The sequence below is a fragment of the Chiloscyllium punctatum genome, chromosome 1 (assembly GCF_047496795.1).
Source record: "Chiloscyllium punctatum isolate Juve2018m chromosome 1, sChiPun1.3, whole genome shotgun sequence".
Classification (NCBI taxonomy): domain Eukaryota; kingdom Metazoa; phylum Chordata; class Chondrichthyes; order Orectolobiformes; family Hemiscylliidae; genus Chiloscyllium; species Chiloscyllium punctatum.
Window position 1 is genome coordinate 32129329 of NC_092739.1, and position 13426 is coordinate 32142754.

At 40.5% G+C, this 13426-nt stretch overlaps 1 protein-coding gene across 8 annotated transcripts in view; it reads left to right on the forward strand.

The window, feature by feature from the left end:
* LOC140488060 (bifunctional heparan sulfate N-deacetylase/N-sulfotransferase 4-like) overlaps nt 1-13426 on the forward strand; it is a 905491-nt gene that overhangs the window by 14155 nt on the left and 877910 nt on the right. Inside the window, exon 2 of one of the 8 annotated variants that reach the window (XM_072587960.1) lies at nt 5649-5733. The exons of 6 other annotated variants lie outside the window; for them this stretch is intronic. The gene's annotated coding sequence lies outside the window, so the exon portion shown is untranslated. Of the gene's footprint in view, nt 1-5645; nt 5734-13426 lie in introns of all 8 variants that reach the window. One more of the 8 variants, XM_072588047.1, reaches the window with a different exon arrangement.

Sequence of the window (13426 nt, forward strand, 5' to 3'; positions counted from 1 at the left end):
AACACATTTGAATCTACAACCTGTGGTCAAACTGTCCTGATTTGTCCCTCTATCTCACATTCACTTCCCTCCCCAGTTACTCTCCTCCCATCTTGTGGATATTGGGCACGTTCTCCAGTCTTGAATTCTGCCAACAATTTGCTTTTTCCTGTAAATGGCTCATTAGCATTCAGCTTGCTGAATACTTTTTCTAATATTCTAATGGGTGTATTAAGTGTGCTTTTTAAATGTTACAAACAAGTTTGTATATACACATCTTTATATTACAAGTTGTCTAAAATGCTAAAATTAGCCCCTTTCAAACATTGGTGGTGGTACTTGCATTTTCTACATTTTGTAGTTCATATCCAAAACTCCAACTCGGATACAAATCGTTAAATTACATCTAGGTGGCTTTGGTCTTAATAGACTAGTTATTTCCTTTCATAACATGTTAATGGTCCCTGTAGATCTCCCCGACCAATCCTGATTTGATACCAGCCAATTTCCCTGATGAGCAGGAGGCTGGAAAAACACAGCAAGCCAAGCAGCATCAGGAGATGGAGAAGTCAACAATTTGTGTGTAACCCTTCTGCAGGACATGGGGGTGGGTGTAAGGGGAGCTGCAAATAAAGTGGTGGGGAAGGGATCAGGGTGGTAAGGTGGGGATAGGTGAACACAAGTTGACTTCTCCACCTCCTGATGCTGCCTGGCTTGCTGTGTTCATCCAGCCTCCTCCGTGTCTACCTTGTATTCAAGCATCTGCAGTCTTTTTGTCTTTAGTTTCACTGAGACAGGGCTAGCTTACTGCACTGACCTCCTGATAGAGCCCATCCTGCCTGGTCATATTCTGATAGAACCAGGTGGAGGGGACAATATTAGGGCTAGACTAATAATCTAATGACCCAGGTCATATTCTGGGGACCCAGGTTCAAATCCTGTCATGGCAGTGAGGAGAATTCTTTATTTTAAAACAAAATCTACAAGTAACTGCCGAAGGATGGCTATGAAACATTGCTGATAGAAAAACCCATTTGGTTCACTAGTAGGGAAGGAAATCAGCTGTCCATCCTTACCTGGTCTACCCTGCATGTGACTACAGACCAATTGCAATGTGGTTGACTCTTGAACAATTAGGGATGGACAATAAATTATGCCCTAACCACCAACTCCCAGATCCCATGAAAGATTTCTTTAAAAAATATAAGCCCACCACAGCTCCAAACAGGGAAACAGCTGTAGTTACTCATACCAGTTTGTAAAAGAGATATACCAGCAAAACCTCTGTACCTTGAGGAAACAACCTGACCAGACATACTGGAAATTTGAAAGGCTTGAGCAGTTTCCTTTGTCCAGTGGATCTTAGCATTTAATACAAAAGGCTACTTGAACAAACCTCTATGAATTAATGCTGCTTCACCCATAGGTGGAGTTTAAAATGTGAGCTTAAACATATCCCTGAGAGTCCGTAGTATTTTGTATCTGAAGGAAGGGTGATCACATTTTGCCATGGTATGATTAGTAAACCTTTAGTTATACTTAGACAATAGAGCCAGCCAGATTCTGGGGTTGGGGAAACAAGCCCAGGTGCTGGTAAAAAGGATTAAAAGAGGGTGCATACACATTCTCTTTTTTTTTTTCACACGTATCTGGAGAGTAACCTGTGATGGGACCAGTGACCATGGAATCTACCCCCACTCTGTTTCTGGACAGAATTGATCTGCTTCTCAGCAATGAACTATTTGGATTAAAAGAAATAGCATCCTAGCAGTTTCCAAGAAGCCCATTACTGTGAACATTACAGTGGAAGAACTATCCCCCAGTCACCCCTGTGTTGCAGGTATAGACCCTATCACTGAGTGCTGAAAGTCAGCTGGCCAGCAGCTAACGAAAAGGAAAGCACAACAAAAAGGCCCACTTTGAATGCTAAGATGCAATTTGCAAATATACTCCAATCAGAAACTATACTCCATTGTAAGCTTTCAAAATTCTTAAAACCAAATATTACATTTTATTTCAGGTATAGGAACTGAATTGGATGAGCCATACAAATACAATAGGTACTGAGTTCAGATGCTAGGAATCAAGATTCGAATAATTCAACAGAACTAGAGGGCATAGGTGTAGGGTGAGAGGGAAAGATATAAAAGGGACCTAAGGGGCAACTTTTTCATGCAGAGGGTGGTACATGTATGGAATAAGCTACCAGAGGAAGTGGTGGAGGCTGGTACAATCGCAACATTTTCATGCATCTGGATGGGTATATGAATAGGAAGGGTTTAGAGGCATATGGGTCAAATGCTGGCAAATAGGATTAAATTAATCTAGAATATCTGGTCAGCATTGATGAATTGGACCGAAAGGTCTGTTTTCATGCTGTACATCTTTATGACTCTAAGTCCTGACTGAGCACAGGCTGTCCATGATTTACAAGGTACAAGTCAGGAGTGTGAATGCAATACTCCCCATTTGCCTAGATTGATACAGCTCCAACAACACTCAACGTGCTTGTCACCACCCAGGACAAGCAACCCATTTGAATGACACCACATCCACAAACATCCACTCCCTCCACCACTGACACTGAGTAGCAGCAGTGTATATACTGTACACAACATGCACTAGAGAAATTCACCAATAATCCTTAGATAGCATCCTTACTATCTGCAAATTTCCATCCAAGTTACTCATCTTAATTAGGAAGTACATTGCTATTCTTTCCGTGTTGCTGGGTCAAAATCCCACAACTCCTTCCCTAAAGGCTTTGTGGGTCTACCTACACTACACAGACTGTATCGGTTCAGAAATGCAGCTCACAACCACCTTCTCGAGCAGCTAAGGATGGGCAGTAAATGCTAGATCAACCAGTGGGGTGGCTAGATCCTATGGATAAATTAACAAAAAGGATAAAACACTTAATCTTAATGCATTGCATCCATATATATTTTAACCAAGTCTTAAGAACATTTATCAGGAGCATTGCTAGTCATTTAATAATTTGTTGTGAACAAATGCACTGTCAGAGGACTGGTGAATAGCTAATTTCATTTCTATATATCAGAATCTGAATAGGACATACCGAGGGACATTTAGATCTGAGTCAGCTTAAATCAACAATGTGAAAAATAATGGAGTTCTTATGAGAGGACAGAATTGAGGAGCATCTGGAAATTAGTAATAAAATAATGAAGTTAACATGATGTCAAAAACTTATTCCTTTTCCCAGCTTACTAAATCTTTTGAAGAGTTAGCCAAGAGAGCAGACAACAGTTTTTTAACATAAAAGTATACATGATATACCTGGATTTTCAAAAGGTCTTTGATAAGGTACTGTACGGCATTCTAATACCAAAGATCAGGCAATGTGGAATTGGGGACTAGTGGCAGAATTGAGTGCTTGGTGGCTTTAAGACAGAAAGCAGAGAGTGGAAATTAAGTGCAGCTTATAGATTGGCAGAAGCTGAGATGAAATACTCAACATGGATCATTGGTGGGACTACTGTTTTTCACAATTTCCATTCATGAAATTTGGACTTTGAAATCTCAAATAGCAACTTAAAAGTTTGCAAATGAAAATTGGGGCCATAGTAGTCAACACAAAGGAGGATGTTACGAACTTGTGGAATTGGCAGATGACATACAGTGCAGATAAATATGAGGCAGTATGTCATAGTAAGAAGGAGAAAGTGAGGACTGCAGATGCTGGAGATCAGAGCTGAAAAATGTGTTGCTGGAAAAGCACAGCAGGTCAGGCAGCATGCAAGGAGCAGGAGAATTGATGTTTTGGGCATAAGCCCTTCTTCAGGAATGAGGAAGGTGTCCAAAACAATAACTGCAGATGCTAGAAACCAAATACTGGATTAGTGGTGCTGGACGAGCACAGCATTTCAGGCAGCATCCAACGAGCAGCGAAAATGACATTTCGGGCTGATGAAGGGCTTTTGCCCAAAACGCCGATTTCGCTGCTCGTTGGATGCTGCCTGAACTGCTGTGCTCTTCCAGCACCACTAATCCAGAATGAGGAAGGTGTGCCAAGCTTAGCCTGCTTGGCACACCTTCCTCGTTCCTGAATAAGGGCTTATGCCCGAAACGTCAATTCTCCTGCTCCTTGATGCTGCCTGACCTGCTGTGCTTTTCCAGCAGCACATTTTTCAGCTGTCATAGTAAGAAGTATAATCTTCCCCTCGGTAGGAAGCATTTTTTTGTATCCATTTGATCAAGCCCGTTCATAATTTTAAACAGGCTTTCTTAAGTCAATTTTCCTTTACCAAGAGAGAAGATCCAGCCTTCCAATCCCTTCCTGAGAGATATACCCACATGCAGCTGTCAACATCCTGTAAATTATTACATGCTTCCCCTTGTTGATACCTCTGGTTACAGTTTTGCAACCAGAACTGCACACTCTCTGGGCTAAGAAATGGTCAGTGCTGGTTTTGCTTAACTTCCTTACTGTTCAGTTGGACTCCTTTGGAAATAGAGCCTGATACTTGATCTTTTCTTTCATGGTCAAGCTAATATGTGATGCAACTGATGTATTTGTACTTAAAGGGGTCTTTGTCCCTCTGCCTCACTTAGACTTGCGCCTTGCATGTGACTTAAGTAATTTGGTTAATATTAATAAACACTTCTACAGTTGTCATGTTACAGTGTGAATACTTTGGAGACCTTGACTAATGATCTGAAGTCCATTTTTAAATTCTAATTTTGACAATGGAAAATTTAAATTCAAATAAGTAAATCTGGAATTAAAAAGCTAATGTCTGTAATTGTGACAATATTAAGTACCAGATCACCATTTTGTTTTTAAATCTACTTCACTAATCTCCTTGAAGGGAGAGAAGTCTGCCTATTCTGCATCTGCTAAGCTAGGAGACCTAATTGTAGAGGGCAGAACAACTAAGCGGCATAAAGAGTGTTTTTCAATTGTCCCTTTTATAAATATTTCTGAACGATAATCGATCACTCCACAAACACTGCAGGTAAATGCTGGCCTTTTTTATTTTAAACAGCAACACCAGCAAATTCCCTGGTGTCCAAGTAGCCTATTTGCAGCTTTTGAACAGCAACGTGACTTCTGTTACTCTATTGCCATGAAATCTGTCCTATAATAAGGAGATGCAGTCAACAAAAGTAGCAACCCTGAGCAAAACCATATCTATGTCAAACTGCTGCTCAAGACCAACTTGATAAGATGAAACTGCCTGTAAGAATGCATGCAGCTGGAATGGTGCAAATGTATTTCAAATATTGATGTAGATGCTCTGAGCTTTTTAAAGAGTCTGAATTTAACCAATGTTTCATTGGTAAGGCTTTCCTCACCAATAGCTTTGGACTATTGCTGACATGTTCCAACTAAAATGTTGCATTGATTTCTTGTCCTAACACTTTAAAAATGAAAACAGACACTCAAATCACATAGTAACAATTGCACTGTAATGTCATTTATCAAGGGACCACTCTTTTGATGCTTTCGATGCAAAGCGACTGTCATTGCTCGGTGTGTACTTTGTGCAATGTTGTGCTTGATGTTCTGTGTTGATTATTTTTAAAGTTTGAATTTTTTTTTATATTTCTGCATTTTTTTTCTGAGGAGGTGCATTGTGTTATGTGAAACATTTCTTTCTTTCTATTCCTCTTTTTAATCTTTTGACTGATTTCTAAACAAGCAGGCACAAAACCATTCCACTTGAGGAGCTATATCCTTGTTCCAAGGACATCGGAAATCTCTGCAGTCCATATTAGCTTTGTTGATAGGTAAGCATGCTTGAAGCTGGCATTAACAGATGTTAGACCTATTTTACATGCCAATGGTAAGGTCTTGTGGCATCCTGGGCAGTGTCCCTCCTCCTGAGCTAGAAGTTCTATGCTGAAGTCCCACCTTAGGACTTGTGGGGCCAAGAAACATACGTTCATAAATACAACCATTTAAACAGTTTGATAATTAATCTGAAAGTCTGTTCAGCAAACCAATGGCAACTGGGGAGATAGCTGGTCAACCTTTGGAAATAAGGAAGAATTTCTAATCTCTATTATCATAGCTCTAGACTGCAATATGTGTATGTAATATGCATGTTATGATAGGAACTGCGATTTCTTGAATGATCTGTAACACATCACAGCTGTCACAATTAATGATGGTCTATTACATGTCTAAAGATCGTACTATTTCCAAAGTCCGTCTGAATCAGAGAGGATACTGTGTCAGACCTGCTGCCTCCAGTTTTCTTGGTTTCTCATGTGGCCTAGTTGTCCCAAATTAAATGATTGGAAGCTAATATGTGGAGTTAGGAGAGGCAGGAGTGTTCTCTCTAGCTTCACCAAGCCTGCCTACTTTGCAGCTGCCTCTCTTATTCACCTCCCTTCTCTGGTACACATTGCCATGTTAATATCAAAATAAAAGCATTTTATGGGCTTTTTTTCTGTTTGTTTTATTCATTTGTGGGTTGTGGGCCCAACTATCTCAGCCAGCATTTATTCCTAATTGGCAGTTAAGAGTCAACCACATTGCTGTGGGTCTGGAGACATATGTAGTCCAGCTCAAGTAAGGATGGTAGATTTCCTTCCCCAAAAGGGATAAGTGAACCATGTGTTTTCTTTTATTCCTGACAATTGACAATGGTTTCATGGTCATCATTAGACTCTTATTTCCAAATTATTATTGAATTCAAATTCCACCACCTGTCATGGTGGGTTTTTGAGCTTAGGTCCCCAGAACATTAGCTAGGTCTCTGGGTTAACAGTCCAGCAATAATATCACTAGGCTGTTGTCTTCCACTTGTTATTAGATGGGTTTCTTTCCACACAAACTTGGCAAATGGAACGCTTTTTAAGTCCTGGCATTATGCCACTAAAATTCAATTATATTTCAAAAGCAAACTTACAAAATGGATAAACAAATAAATCTGCTCTCCTGGGAAAGCCAAGGGCTATTTTAGTAACTATAAGCAGCCTAAAGATGTATGATTCCAGCTCAGTGGCTGCTATGGTATAATAGGTTTGTGTATAGCTAGCCTTTCAACACTAGCCTCCATATCAATTTGGAGCAAGAGTGCCATTTGGCCTCTTGAGCCTGCTTTCCCATTCATTTTGGATCTTGGCTAATGTGTTTTGAATCCCAGATTTCCATCTACTTCCAAAAGCCTTTGATTACCTCTGAAATTCTAGGACCAGTGATATTTATATAAAATGGTCAGTGAAATTTAACAGCAGGAATTTTCTGGAATATTGGATTGGATGAAAATGCTTTCATAGAAAAATCTTAGTCTTACCAAAAAAAAAGGTTGTACCAGGAAGCTTGCGAAATTTAGTGGAGATTATTATTTTGCCACACCAGCATGTGGAGCTGAAGTTGAAATCACCTCCTTTATAGAGGAACGATAAATCATGTTCTTGCATGTGTCCAAGGTGCCGACTTTGGGAAGGCTGTGAAAGTTATTCACCTGCTGCTGATTTCATCTTAAAAAGTTATCTCATAGAATCACAGAACTGGTACAGTGCATAAGGCAGTTCAGCTCTTTATATCTTTTTTGCCAATCTTCTGCCTTTTCTCTACACCATTTCTGACTAAATAAATATTGATCCTGCTTTGAATGCCTCGACTGAACTTGCCTCTACCACATTTCCAGGGAGCGTATTTCCTATCCTACCTGTTCATTGTGTGAAAAAGTTTCATCTCTCATCACCCTTGCTTCGTTTGCACATCATTTTAAATCAATGCCCCTCATTGTTGTTTCATTTACAAGCAGAAGCAGACTCTCCCTCTCTACTATCTGGCCTGTTCATGTTTTTGAAAAACTCACTCAGATCTCCTCCCAGCCGCCTTCTCTCTCTGAGGAGAACTACCCCAACTTCAATCGATTCTCAAAACTAAAGTTTCTCATTCTTGAAACCAATGCTCTCACATCTTTCCGATTAATGTGGTGTCCGCAACTGACACAATTTTTTTATTTCAAAAAATGTATTTTATTCATAAAAATATTTTGGTATCTGTACAGTTGGTGATGCCATTCATATATATATAATATATATACACATTGCGTTTCTTTACATACACAGATCAGACTGAATCATTTGTATATACAAGTCTGTACGTTAACCATCCAGGTGTTTAGATGATATTCCAGCTAAGGTCTAACAAGTATTCTTGTCCAAGTTCAACATTGCCTCCTTGATCCTGTACTTTCTCATGAATGCCTCTGTTAATGTCATGGTGATTTTGGTATGGATCTGAAGAAGAGATTATTAACTATTCTATAATTTTAAAGTAGACTTTACAAGTTTTAGCTATAGGAATGCTTATTAGAAATTCAATCACCACGGGTTCCCTATTCATCATATTGATAGTTAATATGGTAATTTGTAAAATCTAGTTTTAATGGATATAGATATTTTGCAAGGCCTTTTAACCTCTTTACAGATCTGATAAACATAATTTGTGAATCTCTGAGCTTGCTGTATGAATTTATAAAATCCAGCCATAGAATCTCTCATAGAATCATACTGCAACAGAGACTCATTGCACCAAAGTATATACATGGCAGAAAATAAACAGAATTCTATTAACAGAGCATGAGTATAAAAGCAGGATGTACTCCTGAGGCTCTATTGGGCTCTGGCGAGACCATATTTGGCATGTTATGTGCAGTTTTAGGCCCCATATCTCAGGAAGGATGAACTGGCCTTGCAGTGTGTTCAGAGGAGGTTCACAAGAATGGTCCCAGAAATGAAAAGCTTAACAGATGATGAATGTTTGAGGACTCTGGGTCTATATCTGATGGAGTTTAGAAGGACGGGGGAAGATCTAATTGAAACATACAGAATACTGAATGGCCTGGACAGTGTAGATGTTGGGAAGATGTTTTAATTGGTAGGAGAGACTAGGACCTGAGGTAACAGCCTCAGAGTAAAGGGAAGATCTTTTAGAAAGGAGATCAGGAAATTCTTCTTCAGCTAGCGAATGGCGAATCTATGGAATTCATTGCCACAGAAGGCTGTGGAGGCCAGGTCATTGAATATATTTAAGACTGAGATGGATAAGTTTTTGAGTATCAATAGGATCTAGGGTTATGGGAAGAAAGTGGGAGAATGGTGTTGAGAAACTTATCAGCCATGATTGAATAGTGGAGCAGACTTGATGGGCTGAGTGGCCTAATTTCCGCTCTTATGTCTTTGAACTTGTAACCAGCTATATGTAAATTGATGCCCCAGTCAGTGATAATGGACAATGTAGAATAAGAATTCTCACAAAGCTAGTCCTTTTTTTTCTCTATAAACTGTTCCTTGGCTCAAGGAGACTCTGTCCTTGATTTTATTTTTTAGAGGGGCAGTAAACCGGGCTGGACTTCGATCAGTCTGGTTTGGGACAGAGATGAAAAGGATTTTGAAAGCCTTTTGTTTATATGTAAATAGATGATACTTCAGGCCAAAGTGGTCATGCTTTAGAAGTGACCTGTATAAAGAAAGAGGAGCTGAGCTGAGCCATTTTAGTTCGGTCTTGAACTGGGGAGTTCAACTCTGTCTCTTTTCTGCCCTTCACTTCAACCTGTAAGCATGTGTTCCATTTTATACTAATACTTAAAGTGAGTTTGCTTATTGGGACTGTTGTGTGTATTTGGAACAGCATAATGAAGTCTAGCTGGATAGTCTGAGTTCTGTAGGAGTTCTTTGTTATGTTCTTTGCGTTTCATTGTGTAATTTTGTGAATACATTTTTTTGTCTGTTTTAAAATCTAGTAGTCAACCTAGCTATCTTACTCCGGGTAATTTTCACTGTACACTTATCAAAGCAAATTGCAAAGTTAGATCTAGGGCTGCCTGCTTAAGAAGAGAATTAACGGCTCACGTTCTGCTATTAAATTCATTGCAAGAATTAAGGAATATTACCTTCCAATTTAAGATTAGTTAGACATAACTACTAGAAAATTGAGAGAAATTTGAAAGAATTTCATAGACATGCACTAGATTTTCTGATATGTTTTGGCATCTGAGTCAGCAAAAACTCAATTCAGAATTAACAGTAAAATTGGTGAAGGGAGAGGATGTACAACCGGCGGCATTTTTCATTAATGGCACTTGACCGTCCATCACATTAATTCATTTGGAACTGAATGAAGTGGGTACTGTACAAGGAAACCAATGTAACACAATCACTGTTCTGTCTCTGCCTGTATCCAATTTTATCCCCCCAAAATGTGTCTGACCTGGATTGTATGGGGTACGCTGGAATGGGCAACATGGTAGTTGAATTCACAGAAATACAGAGACATGTTAGAACTTTGTCAGTGAGTAAACTGCTCCTGACTGTGTTGGCAATGGGAAGGTAACCAAGAGGGAGCTTACTCTTAATTGGCAGGGCATTCATTAATATGGATTAAAGTCAACAAATTTGATTCATTCAATTGGATTTAATGTCATCATTCCCCGTTAAATGGAACTGATGTGCATCTCCTATGCATTCAATAACTTGACCTTTGAACACTGATGACTTTTACATAGTTAAACCTGACTTGCAGGGAGCGAGTCTCAGGGAGTCTTGTTGTCTTTAGAGTTTTCATCGAGTTTAACCTTGGATAATCTGGTTCTCTGAGGGACAGAGTCTGAATTAGGAAGTGACTAAGGATAAATACTGGTTCCAAAGGTTGGAGGGGTAAATGCAAAGTCTAGGGACAGAATCTGAGTCCCAAAGGAAAGGACACTTCAGAGTCTGCTTCGAAAGAAATAAAAGCTTTTCACAAAACAATTTTTTCACTCTGTAGTCTTTTAATCTTGAATGCTGGGGGATCAACACTGTGCATAAGCACCAGGCACCACAGGAATTAATGCAGTTGCCATTATTCGAGGGTTTTACCAAGATAGAAAGTCAGGCAGCCAGGCAGACACTGCATTCCAGCACAGAAAGCTGATACACCAACTGCAAATATTGGATGAATAGTGCATGAAAAGTTTATGCCCCTCCAGGGAGACCGTTACATAACTTTGCATTGTATTGCAACATGACCTGAGTATACAGTGTTAAGTTTGGGTTGAGTTCATGTCAGACTGTATTACTCAATCAGAGTAATGCAAATATAGTTATAAATTCATGGCTTGGCTATTTTATATATATGCCACAGCACAGAGCGGCATGTCTAGCCGCTGTCTTGAATTTTCTGAAAATCAGCAGTTAGTCACTTGATTTAGAAGCTCCACTCACAGGTTAAAACAATCAAGCACTGTACAAAGATCTGTGATCAGATCAGCTTCAACAAACACCATGGGCTGAAATTTCTTTTGCAAAATGTTTTGACTAAGTGTCAAATTTGGGTTGTTGTGTGGAGGGTGTCTTGTGGAAGTTATCACATGAATTTTTCACGACTCACCTCCTGATGTATGTGCCATGCCTTTAAGGTGCCCTGCTCGCTTTCTCATCCACCCAGCAATGGTTGAGCTCTGCCAGCTAGGAGCCATCCTTTACTGTGCACGTAGTGGGAGGAGAACAAAAAAAATGGAATGATCTGAGGGCAGAATGGGGGCATGGGTAATATTCATTGAAAAAGTGAGCTCATGTTGGCAAATGTATTACTGTTTTTAGTCCTGTGTAAGGAAGTTCTGTTCTTCCCCAATGCTGAAAAATAGCGGAACATCTCATCATTGTTTTGTGTGGCAACATCACATGCTGGAAAGCCTTCAAACAGTTCAACATCTTAAGTCTTATTCAACAACACAGTGGCTCAGTGGTTAGCATTGCTACCTCATGACACAAAGGGCCTGGGTTCGATTCCTGCCTCAGGCAACTGTCAGTGTGGAGTTTGCACATTCACCCAGTGTCTGTGTGGGTTTCCTCTGGGTGCTCTCGTTTCCTCCCAAAGTCCAATGATGGTCAGGTTAGATGAATTGACCATGCGACATTGCCCATAGTGTTCAGGGATGTGTAGGCTAGGTGCATTAGTCAGGGGTAGATGTAGATTAATAGGGTAGGGGAATGGGTCTAGTTGGGATACTCTTTGGAGGGTCAGTGTGGACTTGTTGGGCCAAATAGCCTGTTTCTACAATGTAGGGATTCTATGATTAACAGCAAAAGCAGAGAACAAACAAAAAGAAAATTTGCATTTGTTTTTGGTATCAAATAGGGATGGATGACATGCTTCTTGAACATCAATAATTTTACAGTTATTGAAGGATCACTGAACCCAGCTCCCATTGACTGGAACTATGAAGCTGGAGAGGGTTCAGAAAAGATTTATTAGAATCTTGCTGGGAAGGGAGGGGTTGAGTTGTAAGGAGAGGCTGGATAGGCTGGGACATTTTTCACTGGAATTTTAGAGGTTGAGGTTTGACCTTGTAGAGTTTTATAAGATTATGAGGGGTGTAGATAGGGTTAATGACAGGGGTCTTTTCACTAGGGTGTGGGATTTCAAGCCCAGGGGGTGTATTTTTAAGGTGAGAGAAGAAATATTTCACAAAAGACAGGAGGGGCAACCTTTTTTAGACAGTGGTTCATGTGTGGAATGAATTTCCAGAGGAAGTGGTCAGTACAGTGACAACGTTTAAAAGACATTTGGATAAGTATATGAATAAGAAATGTTTGGGGGTATATAGGCCAAGCGCAAGGCAGGTGGCACTAGGTTGGTATGGGATTATAGTCAGCACAGAAGGGTGGACTGAAGGGTCTGTTTCCATACTGTATGACTCCATTACTGCAGTGGCTCAGAGGTTAGCATTGCTGCTTTACAGCGCCAGGGACTTGGGTTCGATTCCACCCTCGGGTGACTGTGGAGTTTGCACACATTCTGCCCATGTCTCTGTGGGCTTCCTCCAGGTGTTTCAATTTTCTCCTATAGTCTACAGCTGTGCAGGTTAGGTGGATTGGCCGTGCTGGTGGCATGGTGGCTCAGTGATTAACACTGTTGCCTCTCCGCATCAGGGGCCTGGGTTAGATCCCTGCCTCAGGCAACTGTCTGTGCGGAGTTTGCACATTCTCCCCGTGTCTGCGTGGGTTTCCTCCCGTGCTCCAGTTTTCTCACACAATCCAAAGATGTGCAGGTGAATTGGCCTTGCTAAATTGCCCATAGTGTTAGGTGCATTAGTCAGGGGTATATATAGGGCAGGGGAATGGGTCTCGTTGGGTTACTCTTCAGAGGGTTGGTTTGGACTTGTTAGGCTGAAGGGCCTGTTTCCATTCTGTAGGGAATCTAATCTAATCAAAATGTCCAGGGGTGTGCAGACTAGTGGATTAGCTATGGGAACTGAGGGATTATAGGGATGGGGTGGGGTGCTGTTTGGAAGGTCAGTGTGGACTTGATAGGCCAAATGGCCTGCTTCACACTGTAGGGATTCTATAAATCACGTCTGGCATGTTCCACCTGACATTGAAGTGTTATATCGTTTAGAAGGTGATGTCCCTCCTCAATGCCTTCCTCAACAGCAGACTACAGCTTCTTTCCCAGCTGTTCAGCTTCTATCACAATCCC